The 16,219-nt window shown below is 42.0% G+C and overlaps 5 non-coding genes across 5 annotated transcripts; 2 read left to right on the top strand and 3 right to left on the bottom strand.

Annotated features, from left to right (window-relative positions):
- Window positions 1–674: 674 nt before the first annotated feature.
- trnan-guu (transfer RNA asparagine (anticodon GUU)) lies at window positions 675–748 on the bottom strand. Its single transcript has one exon. It is a non-coding gene; the product is annotated as a tRNA-Asn (tRNA).
- Window positions 749–1,927: 1,179 nt separating this feature from the next.
- On the top strand, window positions 1,928–2,000 carry trnar-ucg (transfer RNA arginine (anticodon UCG)). Its single transcript has one exon. It is a non-coding gene; the product is annotated as a tRNA-Arg (tRNA).
- Window positions 2,001–10,340: 8,340 nt separating this feature from the next.
- trnat-agu (transfer RNA threonine (anticodon AGU)) lies at window positions 10,341–10,414 on the top strand. The gene has a single exon. It is a non-coding gene; the product is annotated as a tRNA-Thr (tRNA).
- A 2,193-nt stretch (window positions 10,415–12,607) lies between these two features.
- On the bottom strand, window positions 12,608–12,689 carry trnas-cga (transfer RNA serine (anticodon CGA)). Its single transcript has one exon. It is a non-coding gene; the product is annotated as a tRNA-Ser (tRNA).
- A 2,454-nt stretch (window positions 12,690–15,143) lies between these two features.
- LOC148631081 (U5 spliceosomal RNA) lies at window positions 15,144–15,260 on the bottom strand. The gene has a single exon (XR_015934888.1). It is a non-coding gene; the product is annotated as a U5 spliceosomal RNA (small nuclear RNA).
- Between the last annotated feature and the right edge of the window lie 959 nt (window positions 15,261–16,219).

The following is a 16,219-nucleotide window of genomic DNA, read 5'->3' on the forward strand; positions in this document are numbered from 1 at the left end:
TTCATGTGTTTCTAGAGCAGTTATTTATAGGGGTGGGTGGGTCTTTCACAGAGGCTCAGGACAAATCCCCCACATGAAATTTTACTGTGTGCGTTCAGACAGTCACAGGTCAAGAGCCAGGCAGGAGGACAATGGACAGAAGAGCCAACGAACTAAAAATAAAAGAACGAATATGAAAAAGCCACCATCTTTTTCTTTTTGACATTTTCCGACTTTCATGCAAGCCAGGACAAAGTTGCTCGTAGCTACTTGTGGATTCAAATACTCTATCGAGTGCTTTGATGAGTTTTTGCAATTTGATTGTCGTCCTGTCAGCCTGTTTCTGTTTTTTTTTTTCAATCTAGTGATGGAAAGTAAGAGGGAAATGATGGAGCAATCAATAACCGCTCCGGAAAAATGGCAGAAAGAAATGGTCCGTCACTAAGGACATTTGTGAAGCAGAGGAGTGACATCACCACAAAGGCGACTTATTCTGCTGATCGTTTTGGTGAATAATGATTGAGGCGCGTTAAGAGAAAGGTAGCTGCGTCAGCATGCTTAGGCTGCAAAGGATCAAGCAAAGGTTTACTCCATGCTGAAAAGAGAAGAAAAGAAGCACAACGTTTCGACTGTGGAGCCTTCTGCGCCATCTTCTTTAGCGGTGATGATGTTTACATTGGAAAAACAGAGACATGCGTCCCTGGGTGGGCTTGAACCACCAACCTTTCGGTTAACAGCCGAACGCGCTAACCGATTGCGCCACAGAGACTGACGGCCGCTTGTGCTCCCTACATTTGCAGGTTTATGGTCAAAGAAAACAATCACTTGCGCTTCTTGCAGCCGGCAATCTTTTTCCACTGACAACCAAGAAATGGATTTCATCTTTCACAAGCTGTATGGATTTCTTCAAAAACAAGTTATTCCAGAAAGGAAATGAATTCTTGCATTAAACTGAACCAAGCTGTACATGTTTGTCTGAAATGATACATTCGGCACAACAAGACACGGAGAGAGGCACCGCTGGTATTCAGACCCAGGATCGCCTGCTTACTAGGCGGGCACTTTAAGCCACTAGGGAACAGCGCCAGCGGAGCACCGCGCTTTTACAGACACTTGGACACATCTGCGTTCGGTGTGCACTTAACCTGCTCTCTGAGCCCGTTGCCTCCATCCCATTTAATAGCAGAACTGACGCCAAGAGAAATGATGAGAAATGGCATTTATCGGGCACTTTTCATGTCCAAGGAGCTCAATGCCCTTGACACCTCCCATTCTTTGGCGACACCATTTTTTCTTTTGTTTAATTTCTATACTTATTGATAGAATAAAAACGATATGTCATGTACTGTAAGGGAAATGTCTCTTTTTTTTCAATGGGGAAAGCTAGCACCAGCAAATGTTGTGTTTAGAAGAAGTGATTTAACATGACACGTGACCTAATTTACCGGAGCAAAAGCTCACCCAGCAAGCCCTGCTTTACTTCTACAGGAGAAAAGTACTGTAGAGTCTGCAAGATGTTCAGCTGGGTAGCTACGTCAGCATGCCTCGGCTGCAAAGGAACAAGCAATAGGTTTATTGCATGCTGAAAAGAGAAGAACGGAAACACAGCGTTTCGGCCGTGAGGTCTTCTCACACCTGAAGAAACCTCACACCTGTAAAAGGCTCCATGGTTTTCTTTCTTCTCTTTTCAACATGGAATACACCTATTGTCTGCAAGATGTGACAATTTCACGGTGTTTTGGAAGAAAACCTTTTTTCTTTGAATTCAAAATCAATCAGAATTTCAGCACGACACACCAACACTTTTTCTGTTTTAAGGAGATGATATTTTAAACCTGATAAAAATAGTAGGAAACACAAGTTTCTTGCTGTGAAAATTTAGATGGGGAAGTGTACTACTGGTAGCAGTGTAGAGCTCTCTGTGGTGGAGTGCAAGTGCATGTTCTATGGGCCAGTGGCGTAATGGATAACGTGTCTGACTTCGGATCAGAAGATTGTAGGTTCGAGTCCTGCCTGGCTCGTGAGGCTTTTAAACCTCTCAGGTTCCTCGGTAACAGGTTGCCGTTATGTATATGAACTATAGAAAAGCATCTACCACAACCCGTAAATTAGCACGCAAGTGCGGGCTAGTTAACACAGAACTGTATGGAGATCATCTCCAGCTCCGAGCTCAATTGCAATGAAAAAACATGCAGAACAGAACTGGAGAGCAGCTGAATTTGTGCTTAGTAGGGTGGGGAGGACTCAGCATTGCTATTGTTCTAATTGGCATGAACTGCAGGGGATCTGAATCAGAACACGTCAGTTAGTTCGATCATTGCGTCAATATGTAGGCCACGTTAATATAGAATTATTACTTTGTCTGTCTCATCTTTGTATATTTCATGTTAGTTTTTAAGAACGACATTGGTGCTAATATATACATATATAGCATATAAGGAACACGTAAAAGTTTAGTCCATGCTGAAAGATAAGAAAACCGCCACAACGTTTCATCTTGGAATAAATCTTTACTTGTTGTTTTTCAGCCTACCCATTCTGACCTAACTCCTCCCTTGAAATTGCCAAACAGATAAGGGTACGTAACGGCTCATGCGATGCTCAGTTGCAATTTGTCCCAAAACAAACAAGAACAGCAGCTGAGGGTTTGAGTTTGAACATGCACTGTATTTAAGCAGCTTTTATTTCCATTGATAAATGCTAGATATTCCTTCAGAGATTCTCCAGGTGAGTAAGTGATTCCTGTTTCTGTTTCTATTTCTGTTTCATATATATATACAGTATATATACAGTATTGTACTATTATTATATAATTCGTTACACTGTGGCTGTGTTGTGTGTGTTAAGCTGCTGTTGCACTGCAATTTCCCTCACGGGATCAATAAAGTATCTATCTATAAGAAGACATTACCAACAACGACCACAAGATGGAGATATTGTCTAGACATTACCAACAACGACCACAAGATGGAGATATTGTCCAAAGAGGCAAGAAGGGCAAAGCCGCGATAAGGTAAAATCATTTTTTGTAAGAGATTGCTGTCAGAATGCACATCCGTATCCCAAACAGAATCTCTAGTAAAATATGATCATTTGTGAAACAGGCAAATGAGTGTCTGCTACAATATGATTGCTACAGGTGCAGCCATTCAAAATGCGCGGGCGTACGCTGTACGCAGTCTACCACAAGTTACCGGTAAATACCGCGAGTTACCGGTAAATACCGCTAGCAAAATAATAGTATCCGGAATTTCCGCAAGGTGGAGCTAATAAAGCTCAACTTCTCATGTTTGAGCTGTAGCCATCAAAGTCTTTAATGAAGATATTACTAATAGTATTAATAAGAAATGACCTTGGACAAGCTGTAAACTCAAAGTATTGCCCTGGTCCACATTATTTTTTTCATTGACCGTCTTTGTAAAAGTAACACCACAGCATTTCGCAATCACGCATTTTTTTCCAATCATGCAAAGTACAGTAATTTTTGAGAATCGATTCACCATGCCTTTCACATGCTCATAAAAGAGGTTGATTTAGGAACATAAACATATTACCGTATGCAAACTGTACTGTATACAGTTTGTATATGTATATGTATATTTAATGTCTTAACTGTGCCCGTTTAAGTATTGAATATTTATATGGAATTTTACCACTGAAGGGAAATCTTAGTGCCTGAGCATAAAAAGAATAGGAGCATACTGCAACGCGTGTGAAGGCCATAAACGATATTAATTTTGGAACATAAACATACAGTATATGGCTGGTCTCGGTACTTTAAAGAAAACATACACGAAACATGGTTTCATTATGACCAGAATCGGTCTTGAGATATTTTTAACTTGATTTACAGTATTTGAGAGGTATGTCTTGACACCGATTCTACGTAAATACTCCTAACGTATATGTTTCTAGGTTTATATTATGCATTTCATACGGTCAAATTGCTTTTGAGCAACTGATAGGAAGCGCGAAACGGTATGCCCAGGGCGTTTTAGTTTTCGTTTTGTTTTAATGCAGTGCAGTGGATTGATTAGAGATATCAAGTACATACAAGTCATTTTTTAAATGTTGTAGTTCGTCTTGTAAAAATGTTACGAGTACATCATCTGTCAACAATTACACAGGTTCTGTTTCCATATTGCGGTTTTTGGTTACGTAATATATACACGTTGTGAATATATGATTTGGGCAAACAGAGCCGCAAAGAAGTACATTATGGGTTGTTGTTGTTTTTTTGCAGTTTTATCTAAAATAAGCGATGCTTAAACCTTTGTCTGATTCTTGTGAAACTATCCACACGACAGTTACCTAGGAGTTGACTTCAGTGATGTCACTGATGGGATGTTTCTAAAAATCCATCCTCTGCAAAACATCTTCTCTAGTTGTTCTGCATATGTATTCGCTAATGAAGCTGTGTGTTCTGAGCCTGGTTCTCTACATTTCTGTATGAACCAGCTTAGAGGGCTAAAGACAGCTTGTGTTTAAATTGAGTGTAAGGTAATTTATGCTTCTAAAGTCATGGTCAGCATTTATTATTGTACTGTGCTGTAAACTTCTTCTGTGCCTAATTACATTATTTTATAGTCGATAATGTTTCTGTAGTGCTTTTTCAGCCCTCAGTATGTGTCTGCGCTGGTGGTGCTGTGGGTTAGGTTCCTGACTCCTATGTCACATGGTCTGTGGTTGAATCTCATGGAACTATGACTTTAATTTTTAACAAACATTTCTTTGAAAAAATGAAACATTTCCCTTGGTCAGAGATTAAATAAAACCTCACTCGCATCAAAACAAATTTATATTTCTAAATATCACAACATGATCGAATTTACGTCTTTTTAATAACAATGAATAGTCACCTATGCGTTACAAAATAAACATTTATATTGATTTGAATCGCGTTTTGATTTAAATCGTAAACGCGTGTTTAAATATATGTGTTTAAAGGCGATATACTGTATAAAAGCGCTGATTCTTATGGAATGTGTTTGGCCGGGGATTCAAAAAAATTATTTTTTTTAATCGCGTATCTAAGGAAAATTGCAGTATAACTTTGTTCATGCACAAACAATGGCATGTTACATTATAATTTGGGTGTCTCCTCTTGCCAGAAAGCTCTAAATTGCATTTTGAGTGCGGTTTTTGACTTTTTCTAAATTGCAACCCATAAATAAAGCTGATACAGTTTAGACTTACTGTATTCTAAACTGTATTACAACATCACATTGGACAATGCAACGTAAATTGCAAAAATGCACTTGGAATCTGTCCAAGCCCTACTACGAAAATTATTTAAACTGCGACACTTATCATTCATCTTTAAATAAACTTTATTTTATATAGCGTTTTAAGCAAATAGGTAATTAGATTGCTCATAAACCTAATCGCTTTTTCTACATAAACACAGCGTGATTGCTCTCTGAAAATGCTTTTTTCTTTATATTTAGGCTCAGATTTCAACTATAGATCGTATTATTATACACTTTCTTGGAAAAATGTCTTTTATGTAAACCATGTTTGCTATTAATTCATTTAGGGCTAAAATACGTTCATTGTCTGTAACGAACAGTTCTTTCCGGACCCTATGCGGACGACACAGTCCGACGGAGTGGGGAAACACAGGGGAAACGTCATGCAGGAAAACGGGGCTGAAGACAGGGGGGCGTGTCCAAGGTGCGCTGGTGCACGGGGGAGGTGTGGCCGAGGCAAACAATCCAAGAGTAATCCTTAGGGAATATCCAAAAACACACGAGTAAGTCCAAAACCAGAAGATCCGTCAGAACAAGATAAAAACCACGAAGACCGGGTCGGAACCGGCGGACAGGGACAAGGAACAGGGGTTAAAACCTTAACGGGACCAGGCGCTTCCTGGTCCCGGACTCGCACGATATGGAAATCAGATGCAGAGCCCGGATGAGCGTCAGCGCCTGGCTTTTAAGGTGGGCTGGGAATGGGAAACAGGTGCAGAGAATGAAGTCTTTAGTGAAAGGGCTGGAGCACCCTTAAGGAGGGGGGACTATAGTCGTGACAGTACGCCCCTCCTTTTCAGGGCAGCTCCGAAGCCCTAAGAAAAAAAAGGGAGAGAAAAAAAAAAAAAAAAAACGATGGAATCCGGGCTGCCAGGGTGCCGTCCGCGGGGTCCAGGTGTAGGCTCTGCATTCTGTAACGAACAGTTCTTTCCGGACCCTATGCGGACGACACAGTCCGACGGAGTGGGGAAACATTGGGGAAATGTCATGCAGGAAAACGGGGCAGAAGACAGGGGGCGTGTCCAAGGTGCGCTGGTGCACGGGGGAGGTGTGGCCGAGGCGAACGATCCAAGAGTAATCCATAGAGTATCCAAAACGCAAGGGTAAGTCCAAAACCAGGAGATCCATCCGACGAAGGAATTAAAAACCACGAAGGCCGGGTCGGAACCGGCGGACGGGGAACAGGAACGGGAACCGAGATTAAAACCTTAACGGGACCAGGCGCTTCCTGGTCCCGGACTCGCACGATACGGAAATCAGATGCAGAGCCCGGATGAGCGTCAGCGCCTGGCTTTTAAGGTGGGCTGGGAATGGGAAACAGGTGCACAGAATAAAGTCTTTAGTGAAAGGGCTGGAGCACCCTTAAGGAGGGGGGGGACTATAATCGTGACATTGTCTTCCAATCGAGTCGAGTTGACATTGGAAGCTTGCCACGCCGGGACTGTTACACCAACGCATTAGCATGTTGAAGCGATTTCATTGAGGAGGCCATCTACTAGTTAACACTGTACTTCCTACTTTGAAAATACCTGTGAAATTGGTTTAATTCGTCACAGCCAACACTCCGGCAGAGAGGGGGTTTGTACTCGTTAATGTCTGATGACATACAAGTGGAAAGATTACAGATTTTAATCGTCTTTTTTCTGAACCAGGGAAAATCTGATCATGTTTCTCTATAACAATAATAAAAAACTTTATTTTCAATTATTTTACATATCCCGCTTGCACATCGCATGACTTTAATAAATCTATTCTTTATTAATACTAAATAAATAATACTAAAAATACTACAGCAAAGAGGTCACTTGATTTTTGGAATAATTCCAAATAGCACAATGATCCACTGGCATCCCTGAAGTCTGTTTAGTGCATAATCTTCCAAATACAATCACTAAGCAATTATAAGAATTATACCATCCTATTTCTTTGTGATGTCCTGTAAAAACTAAACCTATTTTTATAAGGCTTTTACTCAAAAGATTTCCAAACACACAAAGCATTTGTGAAGTACTATAGTATTTCTAAAGGTTACTGGTACAACATCAATCATTAAAGCTTAACAATAAAGTTTAGATTGCTGATTATGGACTAACTACATTAACTAACTGCAATGCAACAGTATACATTTTACAAGAATATCTGGTTGAATTCTTGCATTTGTAGCCAATTTAATGCGAGAGAAATAAGCCAATTTAATTATTTCACAAAAAATAATGTAATATAAAATGGATGTTTTTAACTTTATTGTAGTATTTTAGAAACTAATATGTCTTCAAAAATGGTTGTTTTTCACTCCTAGGAATGAAAGCTGTTGTTATATAATGTTTATTTTCAAATTTTGAAAAATCAAAGGATTCTAGCTTTCTCCCCTTGCAGGCATCGGACACAGAGAACCTCATGGTTTTCCTAAAAATCATTTTTTATGTTCCCTGGTGTTCCAAACTTAGTTTTAATCAATTTTAATTTGTTATTATGTTAAAAACAGGGTAATACATATCTAATTAGACTATAAATAATGTCATATTGTCTGCTATAAAACTGATGTTTTCAACTCTATTGTAGAGATTCTAGAATCAACTAATAGAGAATTGAAATAAAAAAGAGCATAAGAAAACATTACCAACAACGACCACAAGATGGAGATATTGTCTAGACATTACCAACAACGACCACAAGATGGAGATATTGTCCAAAGAGGCAAGAAGGGCAAAGCCGCGATAAGGTAAAATCATTTTTTGAAAGAGATTGCTGTCAGAATGCACAACTGAATCCCAAACAGAATCTCTAGTCAAATATGATCATTTGTGAAACAGGCAAATGAGTCTCTCAGATGCCCATTGCTCATTTTCAGACACATTTATGCAATACTTTCACCATGCGTTGAACAATAGGGATTAAAGATACCAGAGGTAAGGTTTAAAAGTGATTCTGAGGTGCAACACATCAGCGATACAGCTAGGCATCTGAAATGCGGGGTTTGAGAGCCCTTCAGGGAACACCGTACCCTAAAGGTACCAGAAGTCCACTAGTATAAGCATTAAGTCACTGTCACCCCTGTTACAATGTGATTGCTACATATCTTCATTTCTTTGGTTTTTAAGGAGTAAGAGTGCAGGGGGTCTAAATCTGCGATCCAGTGTGTTGAAGTATTTCACAACACTACCTGTAGCCCGTATGGAAATAAATACTAATTCTGATTATTGCCCTGGGCATGTACCAATAAATCACTGAGCATATATATATATATATCACTGTGTTGAAGCTAGAGACCTGTATGTAATATTATGGTGCTAAAATGTCATTTTCACATATATTAATGTAATAAATGATTGCTTATGCTTAATAAACAAATCTAATTAAAATAAAATCTTAAGTTTTGTATTTGTCTTGTACCATAGAACATGATTTTCTTTGTATTTCAAGCCCACAAAGTGTCCAAATGATGCACGACATGATATAAGGAAGATTATCACATGCATATCGGTATTATCTTTCTCATGAAAATGCATTCCTTTTATTACCTTTTAATTTTTAAAATGAACTCAAGTTGTGTATAATGTAATAATTTAAGTAGAATAGAATCTAATAATATAATGATCCAGTGTGTTGCACTACTTCACTGCTTCACTGTTCTATGCCGTCTGGAAATAAATCCTCAGACTGCTTACTGCCCTGGGCTTGTACCAATAAATTACAGGAGCACATCTATATATCACTGCGTTGAAGCAGGAGACACACAATCACTGCAAACACATCCTAAATACAGTGTTCCAGCACCTTTGACCTCATCCAGAACGTATCATTTCTTGAAAGGGATTGCTGTCCGAATGCACATCTGAATCCCAAACAGAATCTCTAGTAAAATACGATCATTTGTGAAACAGGCAAATGACTGTCTCAGGGGCCCATTCCTCATTCTCAAGACACATGTATGCAGTACGTACACCATGCATTGAGCAATAGGGATTAAAGAGACCACAGGTAAGGTTAGAAGTCATTCTGACTATATTCTAAAATATTGGACTCATATTCTTATGATGGCAGACATGATGCTGCGTTTAAAACCGGGGTTAATGGACATTATATGACTGTCAATTCTGTTTTGTTTTGGAGACTCTTGGCTGCCTATATGGTACAGTGCAGCGTGAAGGAAACATTTTCCAAAACTGTGTCAGCTCAAAAGTTGTAAGAGAACCTCTCCAGCTGCTTTAACTCTCTTCATTTTTGTCTATTAATTGCCTGTCGGCACTATGTGGCAGCATTGCATGACAACCCATCTCACCACGGAAAGGAACCTAACAGCTTTGGTAAGAGAGGAGAAAAGGACCTGGCCAGTAAGGGGCTCGAACCCGCGACTTTAGCGTTATTAGCACCATGCTCTAACCAACTGAGCTAACCGGCCTCACGACAGTGGTCTTCTCTGTGCAGCGCCTTTTACTTCCATTGACAAATGATAGCGATTCGAAGAGAGATCCTTCAGACCAGCAAGCAAACCCACGGCTATTTCGGTTTTCTATCTAGGCAATGTTGGTGTCTGCAATAGCATACATGAAAGCGTGATGCAATTTCTGTGGCTACATTTGTTGCACGTCATGCACAGTAAGAGTGTTTCTAACACCAAATAAAAAGTCAACAATTAGCGATCACGCCTTCTCCTCAGTTAACCCACTGAAACCCTTGCTGTTAACAGTTCTTTACTGCGTGCTTTAAGAGCACCTACATAATGTGTCAGTTCTTTCAGCTTTATTCATTAGGTTTTCAAAGGCATAAGTAGAGCACCAGAGGCGCGAACATAAGATGTGTGGTTGTGGATGTGTGTACTCGAGGGTCATTTTCCTGTTCCACATGCGATTTCAACATTTTCCTTGGGAGATGTCAAGCCAGCAAGCCACTGGTTCAGTGGCCATTGTGGAGTTCAGTGGCCCTGTTGTACACAGAATGCACATTGAGCTCCTTGGACATGAAAAGTTCCAGATAAAAGCCATTTGTCATCCTTTCTCTTGGTGTCGATGTTGCTATTGTATGTAAAGGTGGCAACAGGCGGAGCACACACCGAATGCAGATGTGTCTGAGTGGTGTGTCCAAGTGGCTGCAAAACGACAGCACTGCCAGGGCGCCGTGGCTTAGTTGGTTAAAGCGCCTGTCTAGTAAACAGGAGATCCTGGGTCCGAATCCCAGCGGTGCCTTTTTTGTTCTGTGTTCTCGAACAGAACTGGTCATTATGGACAACCGCCTACAGCTAGACTTAATTAAATGCAAGTATTCATTTCCTGTCTTTAACGCGACTTGTTTTGCTTAAAATGGATGCAACTTGCAAAACATGAAATACAAACCTTGCTAATCAGCGCTAGCAGCTGGCAAAAAAAAAAGAAGTCAGCAATGTTTTTTTACTTTAACCTTAACCCTGCTAATGGAGAAGAGTTAAACGACCGAGTCTATGCAGCTTAAACGGTGCGCACGTCGGGTTCTTAGCTGAAAGGGTGGTAAATCACGCTCACCCCAGTCCTTAATCTTTTAAAGAGGATACAAAATTGAACCTAGTCGCCACATCACATACATCCTGTTCAATGATAAAAAGGTAACATCTATCCTTGCTCCAGAGTAAATCTCACGTTGAGGGCATCTTTTTTTTCACTTTACCGTGAATCGGGCTCGGCTGCACAGAGGAGAGAGCAGAGCAATGAGGTCACGGGGACAGGGGAGTCACATGCTGGCGGTTTGAATATCACTGAGGGATCCACAGTATATGGACCCTCCGTGCGCCATCAGTCCGCACTCCGGACTCTGAATCCTGCCATCCGAGTTAAGATCTCGGCGGAACCTGAGGCGCAGTTCCTTCTTAAAACGTAATCTGGTGAGCATTTCTAGAATCGTACTTGTATAGATGCAGCCTTTAATGTGTTGCTAGGTTAAAATTGATGACTTCTTGTATTTCAGTAGGTAACTGCCCTCTTGATTTCGGATTCAATTTCTTTATTACAGGGGCGCTTTTATGAAGACAGAGTCATGTTCAGGTACTTTGCTTGATGGAGGAAGCTCATTTCGGACTCTGTGATCTGCTCACCTGGAAAGGTCTGCTGTACTACTAAAAGAGAGAAGTAGAGTCTGGAAGAAGGGACAATTTTATGATGCTTTGGAAGGTAGGTTTTTTTTTCTTTGAAATCGAAATGAATCAGAATATCAGTGCAAAAGACAAACTCTTGGTTTGGTTTAAAGAGATATGGTTTTAAAACAGACAAAATGTAGAAAACAGGTGTTTCTCACTTTTGGAAAAGAATGGACCGGGGGTAATAGTTAACTAGTTGCAGTGCTGAGCTCACCGGGTTGCAGTCCTGCAATGTCACACGACGGCCAGTGGCGCAATAGATAACGCGTTTGACTACGAATCAGGAGATTGTAAGTTTGACTCCTGCCTGGCTCGGGTCGTTTTTAAACGCATCGGGCTACTCCCCTAAGTAGTCTGTGCTACTTACTGCATTGTTATCGTACTCAGTAAGAGATTTCCTTCATGTAAATGAACTGCACCTGACAGCTTTAGAAAATCACCTGGGCTCAGTACGGTGCTGAGAGCTCAGCGTTGCTGTTGTTCTAATTAGCACGCACTGCATCGGCTGTGAACCCGAACTTTTCAATTATTCCGATCATTAAGTCAACACGTAGTCCACATGAAAGGTAGAAATATTCTCTTGTCTGTCTCTTGTTTGTATAGAACTGAATGTCCCTGACAATGTACTGTTAGTTTTAATTGAAGAACGGCATTTGTGTTCAAATATACCAGACAAGTTTATGTAACTGCTCTTGCGACACTAAGTTGTAATTAGTCAAGAAATAAAGTCGAACAACAGCTGCGGGTTTAATTCTGAACGTATGAGATTGCAGCGCCTTTTACTTCCATTGACAAATGATAGAGATTCGAAGAGAGATCCTTCAGACCAGCAAGCAAACCCACGGCTATTTCGGTTTTCTATCTAGGCAACGTTGGTGTCTGCAATAGCATACATGAAAGCGTGATGCAATTTCTGTGGCTACATTTGTTCCACGTCATGCACAGTAAGAATGTTTCTAACACCAAATACAATGTCAACAATTAGCGATCACGCCTTCTCCTCAGTTAACCCACTGAAACCCAAGCTGTTAACAGTTCTTTAATGCGTGCTTTACGAGCACCTATATATTGTGTCGGTTCTTTCAGTTTTATTCATTAGGTTTTCAAAGGCATAAGTACAACACCAGAGGTGCGAACGCAAGATGTGTGGTTATCTGAAGAACTCATTTCCATGGCAGCGGGGCCAAGCGATTTAGCGTTTTTATAGTACCAGGAAAGGAGAAGCGGCACTTCGCCTTTGCCGCGCAGGAATAAGGAGACGTGCGGCAGACGCCATAGTCGGCAGGATTCAAACCTGCGCGGGGAGTCCCCAACGGATTTCGAGTCCATCGCCTTAACCACTCGGCCACGACTACAGCGAGTTCGCCATCGCCGCATTCCTCCTTTAATCTAACACGGAGTGCGACGTGGCTGCGGAAACCTTTTCAAAGTCGCTCTCCGTTAAAAAAAAATAAATACCTTTGACAAAATACGTGCCGGCAGACAGACACGCCTCAGAGGGTTTAAGGCTGGCTTCACGTTCAAATGATAAAGTCTCCCCGTCCGGATGTCAAAATGCAGTTTTGGCAGACAAAAAAAACAGCAACAAACCACAAATGTGGATAAGGATTTTACAAGCTGCACCACACTGCACTTTCAAAAGCATTTACATTCCTGTTAGACACAGGAATTGCCTTTGATTTGCGTGCTTACAAACGCCATGGAAAACGAAACAAAACTAAAGCCCTCAGCTCTTGCACTTGATTATAATGCCATTACGTGTCGAAGCAGGAATTTACGTCATCCTACTACTGCAACACGGGGAATAGAGGGAAATTAGCACACGCTACGAATCGTCTCAATCACTCCCTAGAGTCGTAAGGCGCATTGAAGGGTGCACCCCCATCATTAATCGTTGTGCCTCTGTGAAAGGAAAGCTCTTGAGCAGTCTTTGAAACAGCTCGGATGAAACACTTGATTGCTTCCATGTGCATCTGGAGTCCATTTCTTATTTTCACTTCACGCCGCCCAAAGCATTTCTAAAACAGGAGATTCGCATTTGGGAATGCGCCCTGCCCTACAAATAAAACAGGTCTACGGGTCTGAAACCTGCTCCACGGAAAACAGCTCTGTTGCGCATTTGATCAAAGGGAGAGTCGCTGTTCTTACTTTTTGATGACATAACACCCAAAGGGGCTTCTTTGGAGCTGTATTCCTACCAGCATCCTAAAGTTTCTTGGCGGTATCCTTTACAGTCCTCTGTTCGGTCGACAAGGACAGAAGGGGGCAGCTTTCCTCACACATACAGTGCAATGTACTGTACTGTTCCCGTTCATTGAATTCGCAGTTCTGCATCAGACCTCTAACTCGTTACATTAGCTTGGATTTAAGCCACGAAGCAGGCTTCTACTGTATAAACGTCTAGAGGAATCACAAACTATTTGAGAGGCCATCATCCCAGGGGGAACTGACAAAGTCTATCCCTAAACACCTAGTGCAGTCTCTCGAGAGACTGTCAAAAATCGCTTTCTCCGTTTGCGTTGCAAGTAAGTGAAAACGCGGTATCAACCCAGAGCCACTTGGCAGCACGGGCATGTAAATACTGTTACTGTCACTGCTCGATACCGACGTTAGCCTACTATACCATGTTCAGCCACCGCTAGAAAATGTACGGCTCTAGTACCGGAGCAAAGAACAGGAGGGCCAACACCGAACGGGCACAAGTGTCAGACAAGGAGAGCGACAAGGATGGGACTCGACCCCATGTGTGCAGAGCACAATAGATTAGCAGTCCATCGCCTTAACCACTCGGCCACCTCGTCAACAAAACTGGGCTGTCCTGACATGGGTTGGCGCACTCCAGTTGATCTTTTTCTTTTTTTTCCCTCATACTCGAGGGTCATTTTCCTGTTCCACATGCGATTTCAACATTTTCCTTGGGAGATGTCAAGCCAGCAAGCCACTACTGTGGTTCAGTGGCCAGTGTGGAGTTCAGTGGCCCTGTTGTACACAGAAAGCACATTGAGCTCCTTGGACATGAAAAGTTCCAGATAAAAGCCATTTGTCATCCTTTCTCTTGGTGTCGATGTTGCTATTGTATGTAAAGGTGGCAACTTGCTCAGCGAGCAGGCGGAGCACACACCGAATGCAGATGTGTCTGAGTGGTGTGTCCAAGTGGCTGCAAAAAGACAGCACTCCCAGGGCGCTGTGGCTTAGTTGGTTAAAGCGCCTGTTTAGTAAACAAGAGATCCTGGGTCTGAATCCCAGTGGTGCCTTTTTTTGTTCTGTGTTCTCGAACAGAACTGGTCATTATGGACAACCGCATACAGACTCTGTGATCTGCTCACCTGGAAAGGTCTGCTGTACTACTACAAGAGAGAAGTAGAGTCTGGAGGAAGGGACAATATGATGAAGGGACAATATTATGATGCTTTGGAAGGTAATGTTTTTTTTTCTTTGAAATCGAAATGAATCAGAATATCAGTGCAAAAGACAAACTCTTGGTTTGGTTTAAAGAGATATTATTTTAAAACAGACAAAATGTAGAAAACAGGTGTTTCTCACTTTTGGAAAAGAATGGACCGGGGGTAATATTTTACTAGTTGCAGTGCTAAGCTCACTGGGTTACAGTCCTGCAATGTCACACCAGGGTCAGTGGTGCAATGGATAATGTGTCTGACTATGGATTAGGAGTTTGGAGGTTCGACTCCTGCCTGGCGCTGGTTGTTTTTAAACACATCAGCCTACTCCCTAAGTAGCCTGTGCTACTTACTGCATTGTAAGAGCGATTGTGAGCGGTTTTGTTTTCTCTCTTTGACCAGCCCAGCTGCGCCCCACCCGAAGGCAGGGAAGCACAAAAATTGTATGGAACTCATTCATGCTCCTCTCTATGGAAATCTTTAGTAAAAGGCAAAAGATTTGTACGAGATAAAGAGAAACCAGAGTGCGTGGCTGGACAGCTGCAGGAGCCCAGGCCGCCTTCAAGCCCTCTGCCCTGCCGGTCGTGGTTGGCAATGCACCTGGCCTTACAAACGAGCCAGTGGGGCCCGTTCAGCTCCGGGCTCATCGCCTGCGGCTCTCGGCTTACCTGGCAGGGGAGATACCTTGATCAGCCTGTAGTTGGTGTAGTTGGATTGTTTTCTTGTTTTCTGGAAGCAGTGTTTGTTTTGCAGTTTGAGATGGCAACCTTTGGATCCCGCAAGAATGCTGTACGTTTTGAGCTTTTGGATGACCTCTTCATGGATCGTATGCAGTTAGGCAGAAAAGTGTTACAGAAGGAACTTGGCTTTGAACCTCGGCACTTGGATTTCATCTTCGCTCTCCCAGGTCAGAAAGCATTTGAGGTTGTTTTTGCTACCTATTTTCTGTTTGAACAATGTGTGGATGTGTTTGAGGCAAAAAGAGGGAAAGTTCCTGCCCTTGAGAAGATCAACTTGCAGCCTCTGACACAGAGAGAGAGGAAAACGGTGCATGTTGTTATGTTCTCGGAAATGGCAAAGACGGAGGACATTCACACCTGGCTTAAGCAGTACTGCACAGTCCACCATGGAACTAAGGTTAGAGATGTTGACGGTATAAAAACAGGAGCAAGGAAATTCGAGGTTCGCTTGCTACCGGACAATGTAAATGGAGGCTTAAGGCACCTGCCCTCTACAATCCGGCTGGGCGCCTGCAATGGCTATGTTTTTTATGTGGGACAACCAAAGGTGTGTCGGCGCTGTGGTGCTGTGGGACACCTGGCATCGTCCTGCACTGTGAAATGCTGCAAGACCTGTGGCAAACAGGGATATTTAGCCTCTGACTGTTCAATGCTGCCAAAGTGCAATTTATGTGGCTCGGAAGGACACGTTTTTAAGAACTGCCCTCACGCCTACGCCAATAAACTCAAAATGAGAAAGGATGAGGC

This window comes from Lepisosteus platostomus, unplaced genomic scaffold (assembly GCF_059453375.1).
Source record: "Lepisosteus platostomus isolate fLepPlt1 unplaced genomic scaffold, fLepPlt1.hap1 Scaffold_80_H1, whole genome shotgun sequence".
NCBI lineage: Eukaryota > Metazoa > Chordata > Actinopteri > Semionotiformes > Lepisosteidae > Lepisosteus > Lepisosteus platostomus.